At 35.8% G+C, this 21,795-nt stretch overlaps 1 protein-coding gene across 5 annotated transcripts in view; it reads left to right on the forward strand.

Moving 5' to 3' along the window:
* Nucleotides 1-537: 537 nt before the first annotated feature.
* LOC114463562 (testis-expressed protein 2-like) overlaps nt 538-21,795 on the forward strand; it is a 55,974-nt gene continuing 34,716 nt past the window's right edge. For 3 of the 5 annotated variants that reach the window (XR_003674106.1, XM_028447202.1, XM_028447250.1), the window contains exons 1-2: nt 538-690; nt 2,644-2,735. The gene's annotated coding sequence lies outside the window, so the exon portion shown is untranslated. Of the gene's footprint in view, nt 691-2,615; nt 2,736-21,795 lie in introns of all 5 variants that reach the window. The other 2 variants (XM_028447215.1, XM_028447223.1) reach the window with 2 other exon arrangements.

Genomic DNA, 21,795 nt, shown 5'->3' on the forward strand with positions numbered 1-21,795 from the left:
CAGACCCGAAAAAAAAAAAAATGGCCACTTTGTAAACGAGTACAACATTGTTTGCACAAATATAAGTTTTGTTCCTACAACATAAGTATATTTTTTGTAGAATATAATATTTTGTTTATACAATATACTTTATTATTTGTACAATCTAACTATATTGTTTGTACAATACTATCATGTTTGTACAATACTATCATGTTTGTACATTATATAATTATATGGATTCTTACAATATCGAGATCCCCAACATATATTTTGTTATATTTTAAACAAGATATATTTGATCTTGTTTGGAATTTAAAAAATGTGTATGCTAAAATCCATTTATTTTTCTAATTATGATTTCTGTTTCACACTTTCTCGCCAATAATAACTTTATTCTCTTTTCACATTGTTCGCACTCACATCTGGCGGCGTCTGTGGCAGCCCCGCTCAGCAGATGTGTCAAATAATCGATGCTCTGCCTGAGAACTCGTTGCTGGGAAGCGTAGTGGCTGCTCGGGGTTGATTGCTCTGGTCTGGCAGCCACTGGTCTTTGCCCCTGTGGAGGAACTGAGCTGCTGCTGGTTTGTCAACAGAGCAGACGGAGAGAGAAACGTAGCTCGGTACGTGGACACGACACCAACTGGAAGTTTCACTTTCCTCCTTTTTTACAATCTTTTCCCCGTCTTCTAATGAAGCCCTACACTCACGGTGAGCTATTTAAAACCTTCAATCCGCATTTAACTTCTGTTTCAGTCTCGTTCGGGAACTTTGGTTTCCAATAACTGACATTTTGGAAACTCTACAATCAAGTGAAAAGCGTGACAGGAAATGTTGTGTATTATTCACTTACATAGCAAGGTGGACTTAATTTACGTGTAGGAAAAGTCAATCAGTGTTCGTGTAAACTGTGTTTAATCTGATGTGGGCCACAGCATGTAACACACCACATTTATCTTTACACTTTCCATTCCTGTAATCCCTCAAAAATAAGTGGGGAACAAAAAAAAAAAAAACTGCTTTATTTTACTAAGTGTGAATCTTCTCAAAACATCCCAAAAAAGTTAAGTAATTATATAATTCAAATTTAAATACTAGTAATCTGGATTAGTTGTATGAGTAGCATATATATATATAATTTTTATTTTTTTATTTTTTTATTTTTTATTTTTAAACTCTGAAATGTGAGAAAGTTTAGTGTTGCATTTGAGATTATAGACAGGTTATTTTTAAATGACACGAAAAAGTTTGTTTGTTTGTCAGATGACTTATAATTCAATTACATTTGAGAGATTATGTCGTTGTGTAAACCCTCCAACCCAGAGAAATACTGGTGTGTTTTTTTTCTTTTATTTTATCTGACCTTTGTAAGAAAGTAACTCAGTGTTTTTCAGCATTCATGTCAACATTAACAGCCTTTGAATTCACCTTTCCTCTCAATAATCCATGGAGGCAGTTTAATCCAAACAATTTCAACCCTGTCATCCTATAAAACTAAAGAAAGTAATTCCATTCATTAGGTTTGTGATATAAAGAGGTTCTCTGAAAATGTGGTGTCATATTTCATGTGATATATCCAATTTATCATTGCAGTCGCAGATGAAAAATGTGTATTTGTACTTATTTTTTCCTAAAATTTTGTGTTTCTCAAATTTTCTCACTGTGGGTTGAATAAAGATCTGGCTTATCCTTTTGAAACATTACATTTCTATTTAGAAATCATGCATTAGAGGCTTATTTTATTTCACACAGTAAAACAGACAGGGAATGCAAACTGGTTTAATAGATTTTTCTCCTTTTATGATTGAAAATTCTTAGCAGGAAAGGACACCAAATAACAGAAAACTACACAAAATGACATAATAATATTCAAACGGACTGCATAAAATAGGGAAAAAAAAAAAAAAAAAAAAAAAAAAAATTCACAATAGCTCCAAAAACACACATAACAAAAATACACAAACTGACTCAGGACTGACTAAACGATAAGAAAAACACATGAAAAATGGTCCAAAAACAACACCCAAAACACACAAAATCCACAAAAAGGCTTAAGTAACACACACAACTGCATCTTAAGGACACAAAATCTCAGCAAAGACACACAGAACAAGAACAAAATGAATTCAAAAACACATGAAATGACAATGAACATACACAAAATAACAGAAAACTACCCTAAAAGGACACTAAAACACTCAAAAATGCTTCAAAAATACACCAGATTCAAGCAAAGACACACAAGTGGTGAAGTAATGGTTAAAGAAATTGTAATCAGAGGGTCTTTGGTTCGAATCCAACTTGTGCCATCAATGTGGGATGTTGAGCAAGTCTCTTAATCCTAACTGCTCATGTTGTACGTCTGCTGAATGGAATTGTATGATTTTAGAATGAAATGACAACAAAATATTAGAAAAAATACACAATAAATAAGGCTTCGAAAACACTCAAGTTGACTCTGATTGGTCATTATTTCCTAATATGGCTTTTGGATTGGACAATCACATTTTTGTGGCCCTCACTGTAATAAAAGTTGCCATTTTCTGCTTGACTCGTTTAACTCCCTAACTCTCTCTCCCTGAAAACGCCCCAGCTTTAATATTCCTCAGTCTTGATTATTTTAATGTCTGCAATAGATTCTCATGCTGGTATTGTGTTACCCAGAAGCCCCCTGAGCACCGTGGACATGTGAAACCTGAGCCTGCAGAAGGTGGATGCAGGAACCAGGCTGGATTGAATGGCATTGAGGATACAAGGTGAGCACTTAGCCTGTAAATCTGAACCCACTATTGATCGGCTTCCTGCGATGCAAACCAGCCTTGGCGATGGCGATGTCTCCATGGGTTGGAGAAGGAAAGTAGAGTCCAATAAACAGTGCAGGGTTGAGATCCCGCACATTTAGAAAGTGCTGGAAAGAAATAATTTTAAAATATATATGTTTGAATGAGCCTCAATGTACATGGAGTATCTATTAAACCTCCTGAAAACATGCCAGGCATGCTTATCACAGTTAATGGAGGCAAAAATTGGGATTTTTTTTTAATATTTCTACACAGTAGAAAATGCACCGGAAAAATTTCAGTCGTTTTACTGCGATAAACCTAGGGTTGGGCAATACATCGTGATTCAAGCTATATCGAGTTTTATATTTTGGTGATATAGAAAAATACAATATTGCCTATATCAATATACAGTATATGCATTTTTATTGCTTGTTTTGTTTTAACATGCTTGTTTTAGGAGTCGCTGCTTTCGCTACTTCTCAGAACAGCATGAAAAGCAGTTTGATGGATTTCTGGCTGCACACTACAGAACTCACTCACACGTGCTGTCCCTTAGAGGATAAAAAGCCAAAAGTGGCACATGTAACTTAGAATAGTGTTTATTGAGTTAAAAATAGGGATAGACTGATATGGGTTTTTAGGGCCAATGCCGATACTGATTTTTTCCCATCAGCCTTAGCCAGTGACTGATCGGACTGCCGATTTTCTTGAGCTAATATTTGGAGCCGATGCTACTTTTGCTCCCTCAATTTACATCATAAAAATTACACAATGATGATAACAAATGGTACGAGTCTCAAATTTAAAAAAAAGGAACTTTATTGAAATGAACAAAGGTGGGGTAGAATGACAACTACAAAAAAAAAAACAAATATTAAAAACAGATGATGTAGAACAAGAATAAGTAAAAAATACGTCTGCTCTCTGTAAATAATGTGGCTCAGCGAACCTAGCAGCCCGCATCATCCGATTCCGATGCATGTAAAAAAATGCAAAAATTAGTTAGTTAAAAATATCCAAATTAATATCGTATATCACCATTTTGAGAGAAATTATTGAGATATTTTGGCCCGTATTGCCCAGCCCTAGATAAACCTCATGCCTGTGAGGGTTTTTCCATATCATAGAATTTGTTTCCATTTGAGAAGTTGGAGTCCGTCATATTGCCTCTTATCAGGTCTGATTTTGTGTAAGATTTGACATTTCTCTGATTACCACAAGTTGCGTGTAAAAGTCTGATATTTTCCAAAAAACACACATGTGAGGCTATATTTAGTGTCAAATTGCAATTTCTGCTTGATTTTGTTTCGAATATCGGATTAAAATTTCCAAATTTTTAAAAAAGTAATAAAAATATGTGTGATTCATGCTGATAACAGGATCAATATCGGTATCGGCCAATACGCAAGGCTGCAATATCGGTGTCATATCGGAAATGAAAAAGTTGTATCGGGACATCCATAATGATAACAATAATAATAATAATAATAATAATAATAATAATGCCATTTCTCATCCAGGAAGTGATTTTATCATGTTCCATTGGCTCTATCTCAGAAATCAGAATGGTTTTTATTCGCCAAGTACAGTTTAATACAACACAGGGAATTTAACTTAGCAGTTGGTGCGAAGTACGAAACAATGCCCATTGACACACCGAGGCATCCATCTGTGGCCCCTTCAGACCTCTAGGCCTTGTTTGTCATTCAAACATACACATGTTCCCGCAGCCATGAGAAGGCTCAGTCAATAGCAGCTAGGTGTTTTACCTGTTTTCTTAAACAGGTTCACCTTCAGGTGTGTTTTAAAGCTTCACAATGTTGGTGAGGAGTGACTTTTATTGGTTTAGTCCCATTTTCTTTGTCCTAACTCGTTAAAAAAAAAAACAGTTTGATCTTTATAATGTGCAGCGTTCGCCTGCTGGAAGTAGATCAGAAGTTCATGGGTGTTCCACTCACAGTGGCCACGTGTATTGACTGATCGAGATATTTATCCCATACAATAACAGCACGAATCATACAAATTATTATTACTTGTTGTTGTGTGGAATGATAGAAAAGGTTTGATAGAACGATTTTACTCAGAGTTGGCAACAGAAGGTACAAGAGAAACTGATCCATAGGCCATAACCAATCGGTTGCATAAAATTTAAACTTAAACATAAGAATATTCTACAAATAAATGGGGGAAAAAAAAATTTAAATTAGAAGACCCTGTAAAAAGCACCTCAATAAATCTAATAAAAATTAAAAAATATACATTTTCAAAGTGAAAAATAACCACAAGTTTAGCTTAAACAGAAGTATATTTTACTATTGAATTGAATAATAATATTATATGGAGATACTGAAAAATAGCCTCAATATATCTAATAAGCAACAGGATAAAAACCTGCTGGTGTGGAGTCTGGAATGACTTGCTTGTATCAGAGATTTTAGATATAATCTAATACTGGTTTTTTGATGATATGGGCCGAAATATGATATCAATATCAGATCGATATAGCCTGACAGTAGATAAACACTATGGTCAGAAAAGGGAAGGAAACCATGACTGGATATTCAGTCTTTTTTCTGTTTCATCAACTTTCCATAACACAACGTCATTACAGGCTATTAAAGATCCCAGAATTGTGCAAAACTTGCTTAATAGTAGTGATGCACCGAAATATCTGCCACCGGAAATTTTCTGCAGAATATTACCCAAAAGTGCATTTTTTGTTTTCAGCCGAAACACTTTTTTCATCAAAACAGGAAGTTGTAAAGACACGGGCAAACGCCACGGTCAATGCACACGCTTGTCTGCAAACGGCCCAACTTGTCCGCAGACTCAAGGAGCGGCTTTATTTTATTACATCTGAGCACTAAAGCTTCTTCTAAGCAGAGTTTGAGATGGAGCACGTAAGTGTGATTTAGGTTTCTGTGTCAGGTCGACACTATAGTTACGTGTAGCTCTCCGTTAAGATGGACCACACGGCAGGCTGACGCATTGGTTGTGCATCAGCAGTTGGAATCTGGTTTCAGTCTGTCAGTGCACATTACAATTACAATTATTTGTATGGTATTAAACCAGCATGCACAAGAAATGATGCACACTGCAATGAAAGCAGGGAACATGCTTGGAGATGACCACTGGAAAGGAGCGTAGAGCTGAGAGAGTCACTAATAAAACCGAGAAGTTCAAGAACTTCAGTGCGCTTTGTGTTTTAATGATAGAACATATTTCATTTGACTCTCTTTCAGCAGCCCAGTCAGTTATAGGCCTGTACATTATTATTTAATGTATGAGTGGGGTCAAGTTGAACATTTTGTTTATTTTATTTTATATTGTGCATTGTTGGAATGTCAGTAAAAAAAAAAAAATTACATATTTTTAATATTTTTTTTAAAAACATTAATATTTATTTATACATTTGCAAGGCTTTCATTTTAATGAGGTCAGTACACATTTATAACCATAAATTCAACAACACTAATAATTATAATAAATTATCATTTATTTTTGTATTTCAGTTTTCAGCCTAGGTTTTCTCATTTTTGACTTTCGGTTTCGGCCAAGAATTTTTATTTTTATTTTGGTGCTTCCCTACTTCCCTTAATAGGTTTATTTGAGTCAACTATTGTCAACAATGTTAATAGATTTAATTTTAGATGGAAACGTCACGCTGAATTAATGCAAGATTCTGTGTGAGATTTGACACATCTGTCCATTTGCTACACCTGCTAGACATTAAAGCACATGTTTTATGGCAAAAAAATATGGTGGAAACACGTAAACTGAAATGATATGAAACTGGGTAAACTGAAACTCTCTATTTTAACAATCTGTGGCTGTTTTTCACTGTTTGAAGCCAATGCAGTCCTGCTCAATAACACTAATGCTAATGCCTTGCAGTTAGAAAATCCAGAGCTTTGGTCCCAGCTGTGACTGTTGTTAATGGAAATTTCATGTTTTCCCAAAAGCTTGTGCACAGTCCAAGAGCTTTGTTTGACCTAAACTAGAGTGAATAAATCTTGACAGACTCTGACACCCAGGAAAGGGTTGAGGTTTGGAGCAGCAGGTGCAGAGGAGCCATCCAGCTTTAGCACATGGTGGTACCGCAGCAGGCAGCACATCTAACCGATTCACTTCCTGTTTGTGAAGGTGCTAAATTAAGGTGCTGTGAGAGAAGCGATGCTTTCACTGACAGTTGGATGCCCTGTAATGCTGTCAAACAGGTTGTGACCCTTTTTTTCCTCCCTTTTTTCTTTATTCCCATCTGTGAGTTAAGCTGTGGAATCTAACCCATATCCTTATGGACACACCACTTTATTGCTTTGTGTCACTTTATGGTTCTCAGTGACTTTCCCTTCATTAAATGTCAACCTTTTACTGCTCTAGAGCTACAGCCGTCATTTTAGCATGGCCGTAAAATCTCATTTCACATTATTGGGATGACTTTGGTTTTCAGTGAGGAAAAATTGAGTAATGAACGAAAAGATAAACACTCTTTGGTTAATTGTTGTAAGCTCCATAAAATATCTTTGCCCTTGAAATTAAATCATAACCAGGGACGGTTCAGCTGTGTTTGCTCCAAGACATGTAACCTCTGTCATTTTAAACTTTTCATAACCTAATGTTTTATACATCTTAAGAAAAAAAGATTTTTTTATCTGAAAAAATACTGTATTTCTCAAATATTAATAAACAGCTAAAAAAAACCCCTCAATGATTAGTTTAAAATAATATTGTTATTTTGCGTAATGTTGAAAGGCTTAAAATTATGAACATTTATTTTAAACTGGCAAATAATGGGCACGACAAGTCGTGAATGTAGTTAAATTGGCAAAAAAAAGCATGAATTATGTTTAAAAGTGACAATAATGGGTCAAAATATGTGATAGTAATAATGGAAATTATTTATTAGTCCCGAAAATGTCTTGAAAGTGGAAAAAATGTGCGGAAAAGAAATTGAAATTTGATGGAGAAGTGGCATAAATAGGAGTAATGCAGCAAAAAGTCATTAAAAGGAGCAAAAATATAGCAAGAAAAGTGATAAAATTAGGTTTAGATATGGTAAGTTGCAGAAAAATGGTAAAACCCAGCAAAATCGGGCTCAAATTGTTAAAAAAAATATTCTTAGCTATTTGAATGCATCTGGTGACCCCCTCCCAGTGTCTCGTGACCCAAAATTAGGTACTGACCCCAAGGTTGAGAACTACTGGCTTTGATTACTGTACTGCCTTTAAACTTCTCAAAGTTGTGCCAAACATGTTAAAATCGATTAATAGTTTATTTATATTTATATGTTTCAGTGTATTTACAAAAGCCAGGAGGTTTGTTACACCGTAGACACTAGGGAAGGAAAATACCATGGAAACTCATGATAAAGTCCCAAAACAAGTGAGGGTTTAGTTCGTGTTGTATATATTTCTATTTCATTTAGCGTGAAATCCCATGCAGCTGTGTAATTACGTAGAGCAAGATTTTGAACGAGATAATAAGCTAAATGACATATTTGTTGCTAGACATTCAGTCTCTCGTTTTCTGAGCTAAACTTGCATATACTGGTAAATTGTGTGATATTGTCCCAAAACAATCATGTGAGGTATTTTTGTGTCATGTTGGGGACTGATTTTGAATAAAGAGAGAAAACATTAGAACATTAGGGTTTACAGTTTAAACATCTATCAACTGGTCTGAGCTTCTGTACCTGCTTTATCATTCACAGCATCACAGACACGTAAATATAGCAAAATCAAACATTTGAATTGGTCTGTAGGTTTTTAAATCACATTTGGTGTTGAAACAACAAGAGAAGAAAAGACCTAATACTCCTAAACCTGCCCAATTGTATGTGCCTAGTTACAGTTATACCACGTGCCAAGCTTTCAGTTCTAAATGACAGAGAAAACAAGAATCATTGCATAAATGAAACTCAACATTTGCAGGGACTCACAGTTTTCCCAGTGCTTATATTGCATGATTGCAGTCATTGTAATGTTGGAAAAAAAACTCAAAGTTCTTACAGAATTCTGAATAGAAATTGGCCACAAAATCTAGGAAATTTAAAGTGAAGATCATGTTGGGATGGATATTTATCACTTATTGCTTGGATATGGTCAGATTGTTACATATTTTGTATTTTATGCATATGTAGAAGTGCAAACTATACACAATATTGTTGAAACTACGAGTTTTCCTTCATAAAAGCTGTGACTCACATGAGATCAAACTGCTCCATATTTGGCCCCTGAACTAAAATGAGTTTGACACCCCTGAGTTGGACGATAACCATTACTTTTCTGTGTTTTGGGGAATCTTAAGTAGAGTGGAATGTATTGATTTGTCTTTATTTTGAGTGTTTTCAACTGTCGGTTCTTTAAAGAAACAGTGAAACATGACTGGGAGGCTGCAGTGCAGACTCCTGCTGCGCTCACGGGTTCACCCACTGAGATGATGACCATTCAACAGACGTCACACTGCTTCCCTGCTGCTTTTTTACCTCCTCATTCATCTCACTGCTTCTGACAACATGCAATTTCATTTGAGGCAGGAGACGGAGGAACAGAACGACGAGGGAAAGATGTGTAAATAGAGCTTTTCTATAAATATTCTCACGGTTTCCCACCTACGCCCAAGACGTCATTCACAAAGTCATACGGGCGGGAGCGCAGTAATGAATGAGCTCCAGCAGTCTGAGCATCAGGGGCGTCACACAACGGTTAGATTAAATAAAGCAGCTTCGCTACATTTTCAGTTTGTGCTACACTCGGGTCTGCTGACAAGGCAGCCTTTTGTTATTAGCAGGGTTGATGTCAATTATAATTGTAATCGTGTGATTGATAATTCAATTGAATTCAACTTTATTTATATAGCGCAAATTACGACAAAGTAATCTCAATGTGCTTAACAAAATATACAGTTCATAGTAAGAAAGAACCCAACAATTAATTACAATTAGGGCGTCATTATAATTTAAAAAATCTGTTGCTGTAGTCATTGTAATTGAAGTTAGATAATTGACTTAGTAATTTTAATTGCCATTAAAATTCTATAAAAATGGTCAATTATAAGTTAACACAAAACTGGGGAACCATGTTACAGTTCTATGCAGTGTTGGGGTCAATTACTTTTTTCTGTTACAAATACATTTTCAATTACCCATGTTCAATTACAATTCAATTATGATTACAGTGACCAGCAGATTTTCCAATTACAATTAAATTACAATGACTTTTTATCCTCAGAAACTTTAATACAATTGCGTTCTCGATTACTAAAGATCAATTACAATTAATCACATCTACTTTGTTTAAAATAAAAATTAACCTTCGTCTTGTGTTAGCTTTCTGTTAGCATCTCTTATGATAATGAGTCCTAAATCAGCTGTAAAATACACTTAAACAAAAATCTATTCTTGTTAATATCTGATTTCTTTCCTATCTATTGGTTACATTGTTAGGCTTCATAATCAATGAAAACATGGGTTTTAATATTTTTGGTGTGAGCCTTTTTTTCTGTCAGCATACAATTTTTTTTTATGGTAAAAGCTTGATATGAAACACATTTTAATAATTGTTAACTACATATGTGTACAGCTGTACATAGAACCAGGGTCTACAATTACCCATGTTCAATTACAACTCTACTAATAATGATTTTATTAATGGAAGTAATAATTTCACAGTGGATTTTATTAAACAGATGTGTAACAAAGATGAAATGCAGACGCTTCCAACTCATTTGCAGTTTGTCACGTGCGAGAAAAGCTGCTTGTTTGAGACGAGCCGATGAACAGCAGCAGTGTAGGAGGAGAATGGCTAATGAGCTTAGTCTGATGTTCAACAGCACTGAACATGGAAAACACAGGAAGTCTTTGTTAAGCAGGAACTGGATCAAGAAAACTCAGTTTGTCCAGTTTGAGTACTTTAATGTTATTTTTTCATCATCTAAAGTTTGCTCTACCGTTCTCAACCAAAGATTTATTTTGGGTGAGATTTGTTGTTTCCCTGTCTTTGTCACCGTTTGTTGTTTTTATGTGTTTGAGCTAAAACAGCAAACAAACATATTATTATTATTTTGCCATTGAAATCTCTTTTCACCTGTATTCCACTTGCTTGTTTTAAATATTGCCCATAAGAAAACCAAGCAGTGGCCCATGTACTGATGCAGAAACCCTGATACAGTACAGTTGACTTCTAAAGTCCCATACAGCTGATCAAACAGTGTTACGTAGAGTAGGAGAAATGAGACTTTGACCTGTTGACACAGAATGCTCAGAAAGGGCGTAAAAATAAGTACACTTTGCATTCTGGATAAAAAGCCGCTTTGAGAACCAATCACAAAGTTGTTTAGTGGTGTGTAGGAGGAGGGGCCTCGTTTTGACAGTGGAAACAAAAACCGTGAGAGCAAGGGACAAATGAATGTTGTGTAGCAATAATTGTCTGCTCTCTTGACAGATAGAGGAAAAAGTCCTAAGTGCACTATTTGTGTCAACACTTCCTGCGTTTTATATTTTATATCCAATCGGAAACCTTTGACTGTGTAACCTAGGGATGAGATAAGCTTTTAATACAACGAAGGCCACAAAAATGTAATAATAGAATAATGACAACAACAAAAAATACAGCAAAGAACAAAGGTTTTGTGTAGTTTTGTTGTCATAATGTGTGTTTTTGTTGTCATTTTGTTTATTTTTTTTCTTATTTTGGCATAATATTAATGAAAAACTTTGTTGTGCTTTTTTTGAAAAACAAAGGCTACTGTAATATTTTAAAAATGTCAGAATATTCACTAAACATTTACTTTTTTTAAAACACGTTTAAAAAAAATTTCTAGGCTATTTATGCACTATTTTAAAAAAAAAAAAAAAAAAAAGTGAAAAACTTAACAACCACATTCGATATGCGGTCAAGCGCTTATATTTTATTTGACTTCGACCACACATTTTCATTTAGGTGCATCCCTACAGTTAGTGACAAAAGTTGGTATGAAACATATTTCAATAATTGTTACCTACGTATGTTAAGACATATTGTAGCGCTGTTTAAATTATAATTCACAGTTTATATAGAATTTACCCGACAATTACAAGTACAAAGTCAGTTATCTGAATTCAATTGCAATTAAAATATGATTACAACAGCAACGTATAATAACATCATAATTGTAATTCATTCTCAATTACGTGATTACTATTATAATTGGCGACAACCCTGCTTTCTGCTAAGATAATTCACGAGGAGGAACTGCAGTATTGAATATGAACTGTGTGGTTTAACCACCGTCACAGTGTCAGGGAAATAGTTAAAGTTGTGATTGTTGGTCCCACTTCATCCCTGGTCGCGTCTCTTTTCGTTTCTCCCAGCGGACACTGTCGCAGGCTCTCCACAAGCTGTTGTGTTGACGACTCCTGAGCCTTTGCACATGATGCTTAGCAATCCTGCTACCATGGTAACCATTAGAGTACAAGGAGAAACTGATATCTGCCATAGCATCTTTGTCCCAAGCAATGAATAGTGACACAAATACATAAAATCAAGAGGAAGACTTAAGCGTAGGTACGCTAGGTCCAAGTGTTGTTAACATGCCTCCCTGAGCAATCTGTAAGCCACACTGGTTTCCTCCCACCATCCAGTAAACATGTATGTCCGCTCCAGTGCAGCCTTAGATTCGACTATAAGTAATTATGTGCGACTTAGCCTTGGACTCATAACTTTGAGATATATAAACTTTATTGTTCCTTTATTTGCAAATACAGGATTATAAAAGATTTATAAAAGAGCCTGAACATCTTCAAAGGGTTCCACCTAAATATGTGATGTTTTTTTACCAAATTAAACTGTTTGTAAATCAATGGGAAACTCAGCGAATAATTTGTACATACATTTTGATTGTGGAGTACCTCATAGAACGGTAAATTTACATGCACGGCTAAAGATGGCGGTCCCTTTACAGTCAATGCGGTGTCTATTGTTTATTATGTCTATGGTCAAAGATGGGAGGGGAAACAATTTGGGAACAAACTCCATGTCTGCTCCATGTCAAACTGATGTTTGACATGGAGCAGTACGGAGGCCCTTAAGGAAAACAACTAATCTGTAAATGTGTACACCTTCATGAGAACAGTATGTATGAAATTTATATTTTATTGGTATATTTTACACTCAAAACATTGGCTTCAACATGCCATGTGCCAACAACTTAAAAAATTTACGTGAGCTGTAAAACTTATATATATATATATATATATATACTGTATATGTGTATGTATATATATATATATATATATATATATATATATATATATATAATCATTTGACTTTAAGGGCAGTTTGACTGTGAAGCAGTGGTTGTGTTTCCTTACATTGAAAGTTAAAACTGTCATGTGGCCTTTGGTTATGGAGTGTCTGACCCAATTGTTTGCTATTGGAAGAAATGACACACCTAACAATGTTGAACCAGATGCCCGAAGTTCAAGAAGTTCATTGTTGATTGTTGTTGTGAAGAAGACGGTCCTCGCCAAACACTGAGATGGGATTTCTTCTTCTTTGTGTATTTTTCCAGCCCTTTTCATTAGTGGGAGCAGGAACATACATTTGTAATGAATCTGCATATCTTGGATTATCTTTCTCACACACTTGTATTCTGTCAGCTTGTTTACTGGCTGCCTGTGCTGCTGTTATTTTGGCCTCACCCTTTGTCCCAGAATGAGCCGAGATGCTAATGCTTTGTGACTAAATAGTGTGCGTGTTTGTGGAACGGATGTTCTCGGATGGAAATTAGGAATCGCCACATTTTTATGGACACATGACATTTGGGAAGCCGCCTCAAAAGCTTTAAGACTCGTTTACACAACTGATTTAATGTAGAAGGGAGCAGCATCAGCAGAGGAAAGTGAACCGTGTCTTTTTACCACAGTGATGGTAATTGTCAAGACAGAGCAGGCCGTTTTGTAACTCTTTCAGTGAGAAAACAAATAGTCACATAATCTGCTTTTTCTGGGTAAAACATCGACGACGTTGAACAAGTTGTTGGCTATCAGACTCAGACATCTGATACTCATAATTATGTGACAGCCGGGCATTTCAGCTCTTGCTTGTTTCACCAGTTGTTCAGCATTCTTTAAGGACAGTTTTGCTTTTGTATGCCTGCTATTGTTTTTCTAAATGCATTTAACACACTTAGAAGCTCAGTCACACTTGCCATGGGTTTATTTACCCTCATCAGCCAACTTGAACATTTGCATCAATGCAGAGGGTCTCAACTCAAGGCCAAGTGTGGTCCTGGAGTGTCCCAGTCCTGCATGTTTCAGGTGCATCGTAAGAATCAGAGAGGCATCTGTGATCTAAGGTTTTCCTAGTTTCATGGTTCTCTGCTGTGTCAGGGTTGTCAGCTGGATCTTTTGGTTCATTTTGACCCCATTCAATGTTCATCTTTCCAAAAATAATAGTTGACTTTTTTTTGCTTCCTTGATGGGTACAAGTGATTAAGCATAAAATCATCATGATAATATTTTTGTAATGCGCTGAACGCATATTGCACACACAAGTGTTCATCTGGGGTCACTTTGACCCCAAGGTGTTTTAGACGTGTAAAACTTCTGTCTGTTTTCGAACAGCTCTTTCATAGTAAGAGTGACGTAGAGGAACATGTGTCTGAGACGGAGGAATTTATAGTAAATAACCTCAAATATGTTACAAAAAGGAGATGAAAATAAGTGAATAAATATATTTATGAAAGATGAACAAATCAATATTGATCATTATGTGAGAGTCATATTAGAATATAATTGGATGAAAGATATTCAAGATACACTAACTCTAAAACTGAGAGTTTGACCTGATGGTGGCACTGACACAAAGGTCATACCATCACCACAACCAATAGGGTTCATACCCTTGTATGTGGTCATTAATGTTGATTAATGAAAGATTTGTTTGGAAGAGAACTATTCAAGATAAATTAATTCTAATTTAAAAGTTTTGCCTGATGGTGGCGCTAGAGAACAGGTCAAGGTTTATGTATTCGACAAATAAACAAAGTGCTTGACTCAAAAACTTGGTCAATCATTTTCCGTAAATCATTTTCTGGAGGCAAATATCAATCTGACCCCAGGGGTAAAATGTGTTAATATTTGTGGATAATAGGTTTGTGGAGATCTTCAGCTGCTTTACAATAGTTAAGGATTGCTTCGGTGTGACGATCTGAAGTTGCTTTTCTTTGATGGTTCAAACTTGCAACATCGTGATGGTCTTTGTAAAGCTGCAACTGTTCCTCAAATATTTTTTTAACCATGCCCTTATTTGTGGCCTTAGGTTGACACTACATGTAATGGAATATATTTGTGGCCAAAATGTATTATTATTTTTTCTTTTCATAACACACATGTATTAAATAAATAAAAACAACTTGGTTGATTTTTTCTTCTTTGTTGTTTTTTTTTTTTTAAATTGAGCTTTAATTAAGCAAAAACTTGGTTACTATATTGTATATTCTTGTATTATATTTGCATGTATATTCACACTTGTATTTATTCCTGATTATTCATATTTAATCCTTATTTAATCATTATTTTTGTGTCATTGTCAGTTTACTTTTGCTTTTTAATCTTGTATGTATCCCCTGTTGGGTTAGTGATTATTTTTTTCCTTGTTATTTATAATTTCTACTTGGAGCCACTGTAGCAAAAGTAATTTCCCCCTGGGATCGTGAATAAAGTAATTCTGATTCTGTAAAATACATTTCACACATCAAAGTGTGCCTTTTTGTGGTCCAAATGTGCGACAAAATAAGATTCTCTGAGTAATGTGAAGCCTGAAAGTAGTTGTTCAGACTTTTCATATCTCCAATTGTCGTCCACTCTATTTTCAGTGTTAGCAGTAGTAATGTGAGACATTCATCTAATCAGGCCGTGTGAGCACAGTGAAAGCCATTAGCATGGCAAACAAACAGCAAAGATTGTAAGTGGGACTTCTATTCCCTTCCCAGGCAACCTAAAAGATGCCCTGGGATCCTATTATGCCTTCTGCTCGACTGTTTGGCTCTCGCAGCATCCGCCTAATGTCATTGATGTCGTCAGAAAGTGCAGAATATAGTGTCTGAGATTCCCTCTCCGTGGTGCAGTCACAACAGAAAATGCTGTGTTTGTGAAAGTGTATTAATCTACAATGCATTGTTCATTCATTTGTTCATGGAAAGTCTCCTCAAAGCAGTGGATATTCTGAAAATCAATTCTTTACAGGAATTCAATTAAACATTAATTTATTTTTATTTAATTCACATGTATGAAACTGAAGGCCCGGGGGCCAAATTTGGCCCTTCAAAGCATTCGATTTGGCCCGCAGAACGAAGTGAAAATTACAAAGAAAGCTTGAATCATTGTGCAAATTACAAAATAATTCAGTTGTAAATTGTTGTCGAAAGAACTCAAAATTTTTCAAAAACCCTGCAATTTTTCTCAAATTATTCCACAGAAATTTAAGTATGTGTCACTTATTGCTTAGATATTGTTGATGCTTTCCATTTTTTAAGTGCAAACTTAGGAACAATGCTGAAATTGTGAGTTTTCCCGCCTAAAAGCTGCGGCCCATTTGGGATCGAACTGGTCCGTATTTGGCCCCCTGACTAAAATTAGTTTGACACCCCTGATTTAATTGCTTCCATGTGTTTATACTTAAGTTCAAGAGAAAAAAAAAAATATATATATAGTCAATATTATTATCAGATTATCGAGACTTGTTTCCACAGTCATTATGAACCAAAAATAATATCTGCATTTTTTTCTCTATAAAGTTGAACAGAAAGAGGATTCTTTATATATACACACACACACACACACACACACACACACACACACACACACACACACACACACACACACACACACATCTATATATATCAACATTTGACAAACTTTAATCTGTGTCACAGTGAGGGACAGCACGTGTGAGTGAGTTGTGTAGTGTGGCTTGTTTTGGTTCATGTATGGAAAGCCATTTTAGCATAAATGTGATATAGTTGAGCTCTACTACTCAAACTTGGAGTACATTACTAATGAATTAAAACGTATCACTAGTACTACTAGTAAGCCTTATTTGTTAATAATCACTGATATCATATTCATGTTTAAACATATTTTCATAGGCTGCAGCAGTAGTTCAACTCACTCTTCCTATTGTGGCTTATGCTGCTGTTGGAGATGCTGGAGGAGATTACAGGTGCTCCAGCTGCTTGTTAGCAGTCTCTTTAAGGCAAGCCAAATGTATTTGTATAGTGCATTTCATACACAAGGCAACTCAATGTGCTTTACATGATCAAAGATTGCAACAGAAAACATTCAACAGCTTAAAATCAATAAGAACATTAAAGTCAGCAAAATCATTTAAAATCAACAAACACGTTACATCAACAACAACATGACCAAAAATCTCTCTCTCAATCATTCGCAGTAGAGAAAAAAAGTGATTTAACTTTGATTTAAAAATGTTCCATGTGATGCTGACTTCAGCTCTTCTGGCAGTTTGTTCCACTTCTTTACAGCATAACAACTAAAAGCAGCATCACCATGTTTACTGTGAGCTCTGGGCTCCACTATCTGACCTGTGTCCATAGATCTGAGAGACCTGCTGGGTTCATACCTGACTAACATGTCACTGATGTATTCTGTACCAAACCCAGATTTATACACCAGCAGCAGAACTTTAAAGTCTATTCTGAGGCTGACTGGGAGCCAGTGTAAATATTTTAAAACTGGAGTCATGTGTTCTGACCTCTTTGTTCTGGTTAAGACCAGAGCTGCAGCGTTCTGAACCAGCTGTAGCTGTTTGATGCTCTTTTGGGGGATTCCTGTCAGAAGACCATTACAATAGTCCAGTCTGCTGGATATAAAAGCATGGACCAGTTTCTCCTGGTCTTTCTGGAGATGTTCTTTAGGTGGTAGAAGCTGTTTTTGTGATAGATTTGATCTGACTGCTGAATGTAAGATCTGAGTCAATCAGAACACCAAGGTTTTTGACTTGGTCTTTAGATCAAGACTCAAGATACTTTCTAACAGCAGTCCTCTTCTCCTTGTTACCAAATGGTAAATGGTAAATGGACTTGATTTATATAGCGCTTTATCACCACACTGAAGCAGTCTCAAAGCGCTTTACATATCAGCTCATTCACCCAATCACTCTCACATTCACACACCAGTGGGACAGGACTGCCATGCAAGGCGCTAGTCGACCACTGGGAGCAACTTAGGGTTCAGTGTCTTGCCCAAGGACACTTCGACACATAGTCAGGTACTGGGATCGAACCCCCAACCTCTCGATCAGAAGACGACCCACTACCACCTGAGCCACGGTCGCCCTCAGTCACCTCCTTCTTGTCATGATTTAGTCGAAAGAAGTTTTCAATCATCCAGCAGTTTACTTTTTCTACTTTTAAGGGCAGTCTGGTATGAGAAAAAAATTCTATAATATCTAACCATAGTCTTTCATATAGCCCATATACTGTATTTGTACAGTGTGACAGCTCTAGATTTGGGATATATCTATATAAACAGAATTTTGATAGTGTTTTAAACAATCTCTGTGTCTGCTAAAGAGGAAACTTATGTTTACGGAGATCCTTTGAAACCACACTGAAGCTCCATCTCTGATCTTGTTTGTGTGATTATGTTGAACTCTATTTTTGGGATGCGGTTTCTGTTGGGTTCATGTGACGAGAGCTCTGTGGAAGCAACTCATTTCCTGTGAGCTTCTGTCCACATGAGAGATATTTATTTGATCGAGATATGCTCTTTATATTACTGCTGCATTTCTCTGCTATTTCATTGCATTGATCTCTAATTGTTTCCCTGCCAAGGACATATAGATTGCTGAATACTGTATGCCATATTTATGTGGTTTTATGCTCATGCATATATTCATGCTTTGCCCCTTTTAAATACATGAAATAATGATTGAAAATGGGAGATTGTGATGTCCTGTAAACAGATTAAAAATACAGTTTCTAACACAAAAATAGCATTTATTGTATCACTAATGGATAAATAATGAGCTAAAATGCAATTAAAGTGGTTTGAGAAGGCAGAGAGCTTTACAGCATCTAGTAGTTTACACTGATGAATAAAGAGAGGCCCCTGTCCTTCCAAAAGGAGTTTACATGTTCTCCCTGTGTGTATGGATTTCTCCTGGAAGCGGTCTGCGCTCCGAGTAAGGAATGGAGAATAAAATCAACGGATCATACCTGGACTGCATTAAGAAATGTGTCATGAATTTAATTTAAATCAGCAAAATGAAATTAATTTGTACACAGCTTAAAATGTTTGAACATCATTTACATGCCGATTATTATGTTGACTTTCTCATCGTAGTTAACTGTCCACGTTGGTAATTTTACCACTTTATATATTTGACAGTAATAGTGGAGCAGACACAGCTGTCAGTGATTACTGTGATTGCTGGCCCTGCTAATCAATGCTTCGTTCCCTCTCCTGTGACCCAAGATACGAGTATGAAGCACCGTTACCGGCTGCAGTCAAAGCGAGGACGTAGATTACAGCACAAAGAGAAGGGAGCGAGCAAATCACGCAGCAATGCAAGGCTGCTATTACTTTACGCTGTGTGAGAAAAGTCAGAATCAGAATAGTTTTATTGCCAGTTAGAGTTTAAAACGATACAACTTGGTGGATAGTGTGAAAAAACTAAAACAAACCAGAAACACTAAAATAATAATATTAATAATAACAACAATAATAATAATAATAAATGTGAGCCTGTAGCGTCTTATCAAATCACTGTCGTTAAACATAAAGAGAACATCTCTCTGTTTTGTCTGTTTAAGACACTTTTAGGCTTCTTAAAAGTCCTCCTCACCACTACTAACATTTTTTCACCTTAGGAGCTCTCTTAGGGCCTAAGATGATAAAATTACTTTTATCCTAACAAGGAAAAATTTGAAGAAAAATCTTAAAATTCGAGGATTTCTAAGATTTTTCTAAGAGTGATATTAACTAACTTTTAGCCTTAGGATGCTTTGTGAATACGGGCACTGGTGTTTTTTTTGTTCTTTCTCTTATATTTGTCTAGTCATTTTTATTGAATTTTACATACATTTTGATCCAATATTAGACTTTTTAATCATTTTGTATCTGTCTCTTAAATTTTAGACTATTTATGCTTATTTAAAAAATATTTAAATATTTAATATTTTTCAATCATTTAAGCAAAAATTGTTTTTTTAAGGGTTTACACTTACAAAAAAACCCAAAACAAAACAATTGGTTCAGACTTTTTATTTTTCCTTGTTTTGTATCATCTTTTGGTCAATTTGGAAACACATTTTTCAAGTTTAGACTTTCTAGTCATTTTATTTAATTTTCATACATTTTAATCCAATATTAGACATTTTAGTTATTTTTTAAATATCCCCTAAATTTTAGACACATTTTGCACTTTGTACTTTTTAAGTTAAATTTCAGACATATTTTCATTCTTTTTGTGTTCCAGTTGAAAGGTTTTCTTAATTCTAACAGTTTTGGACTATTTTCCCATCAGTGTTTGGTTGGGTTTGGTTTTCTCCAGTTCTTACTTGGTCTGAAGGTTAAATGTATGTGTGTGTGTGCGCGTAATCCACAGCAGATGATGAGATGATTCATTACTGACATGTTGTAAAAGTGTTAATGTGCTGCGATGACACGTGGTCAGTGTAAGAGTCACATTCATGCTCCTGACCGAATGTGGTCTGGAGATTTTAGTGAAGTCGTGCAGGATGAGCTCAAGTGCTGTGACGCAGAGTCATGCTTCTCTGAGAACAGCACTGCTATACACTTAATCATCTGATAAAACCTCAAATACAACCCATGTAATCAAATGATGCGTGTCATTCTCTGAAATCAGCCAATAAGTTTTGTGGCTAAACCTCATGCAATATTTTTTTGGGATTTCTGAGCATGCATTCAGCAAAATTCCATTAGAATCAGGCACGAAATCCCGCGCAACATGTTTGATCATGGAGCGCCAGATTTTGAATGAGATCGTAAGCAAAATGTATTGTATTTGATGGTTTTCTAGACTTAGACATTCCGTCACCCATTTTCTTGTGAAATGTGACGTGTCATATAGTCCCAACATGCATGTGAGAAATGTTTTCGTGTCATATTGGGGTCTAATTTTTAATTTAAAATAAGGTCCGGTTCGTGTTTTTTGTTTCAGAACATAATGATAGACCAATATGAGTGTTAATTAAGCTGCCTTGTGAAGTACAGCTTCACACCATCAGTCGTGTGTTTTCAGACAGGCCAAGTCCAACTGTTGGGCGACGACAAAGGCCTGATTGTGGAGATTGGGTCTCAGGACAGAGGTGGCTGGCACACTGCCCAACTGAAAATCCAGCTCACTCGTGACGCATGTGACAAAGAGGAGTTTAGATGAGTGTGGAAATGTTGAAATCAGCTTGACCTCATGTTACCTCAGATAAAGCTCCACCACACCAGTGGCCAATGCAGACCATTCATCCATCCTTATGGAAACATGCATGTGCACAAGCAGATATGGTACTGTGCTTTATATGCTGACATGTATATGTTCACATACATTCTCAAACCCCTTCACACACATACATTTCTAAAGGTAGAATACATGTACACTACATGTTTCACTGCATTATTAAATGTACCCGTTATGATGCACTTTTTAACAAGAGTGATGGTTGGCTGCCAGGTACAATTACATTTTCACTTATCCATGTTCAATTACAATTACAGTGATCAGCATTTTTTTCTAATTACAATTATTTTTATCAACAGAAAGTAGGGATGTAACGATTAATCGTAAGGCAGTTAAAAATCGATTCATAGGTATCACGGTTCACATCGATGCTCTGAAAATTGAAGCGCAGTACTTTTTTCAAACAGCAGAGGGTTCTATCTATCCTTCTTGTTCAAAAATGTAGGCGGCTGGCGGAATCTGCTACTATTTCTTTCTGGCCGCCTTCTACTCTTAAACATGTTAATAAATGATTCCTTACCCCTTTAGCGCAGAAAGAATGTCTGTAATATTAC

Source organism: Gouania willdenowi, chromosome 1, assembly GCF_900634775.1.
Source record: "Gouania willdenowi chromosome 1, fGouWil2.1, whole genome shotgun sequence".
Lineage (NCBI taxonomy): Eukaryota > Metazoa > Chordata > Actinopteri > Blenniiformes > Gobiesocidae > Gouania > Gouania willdenowi.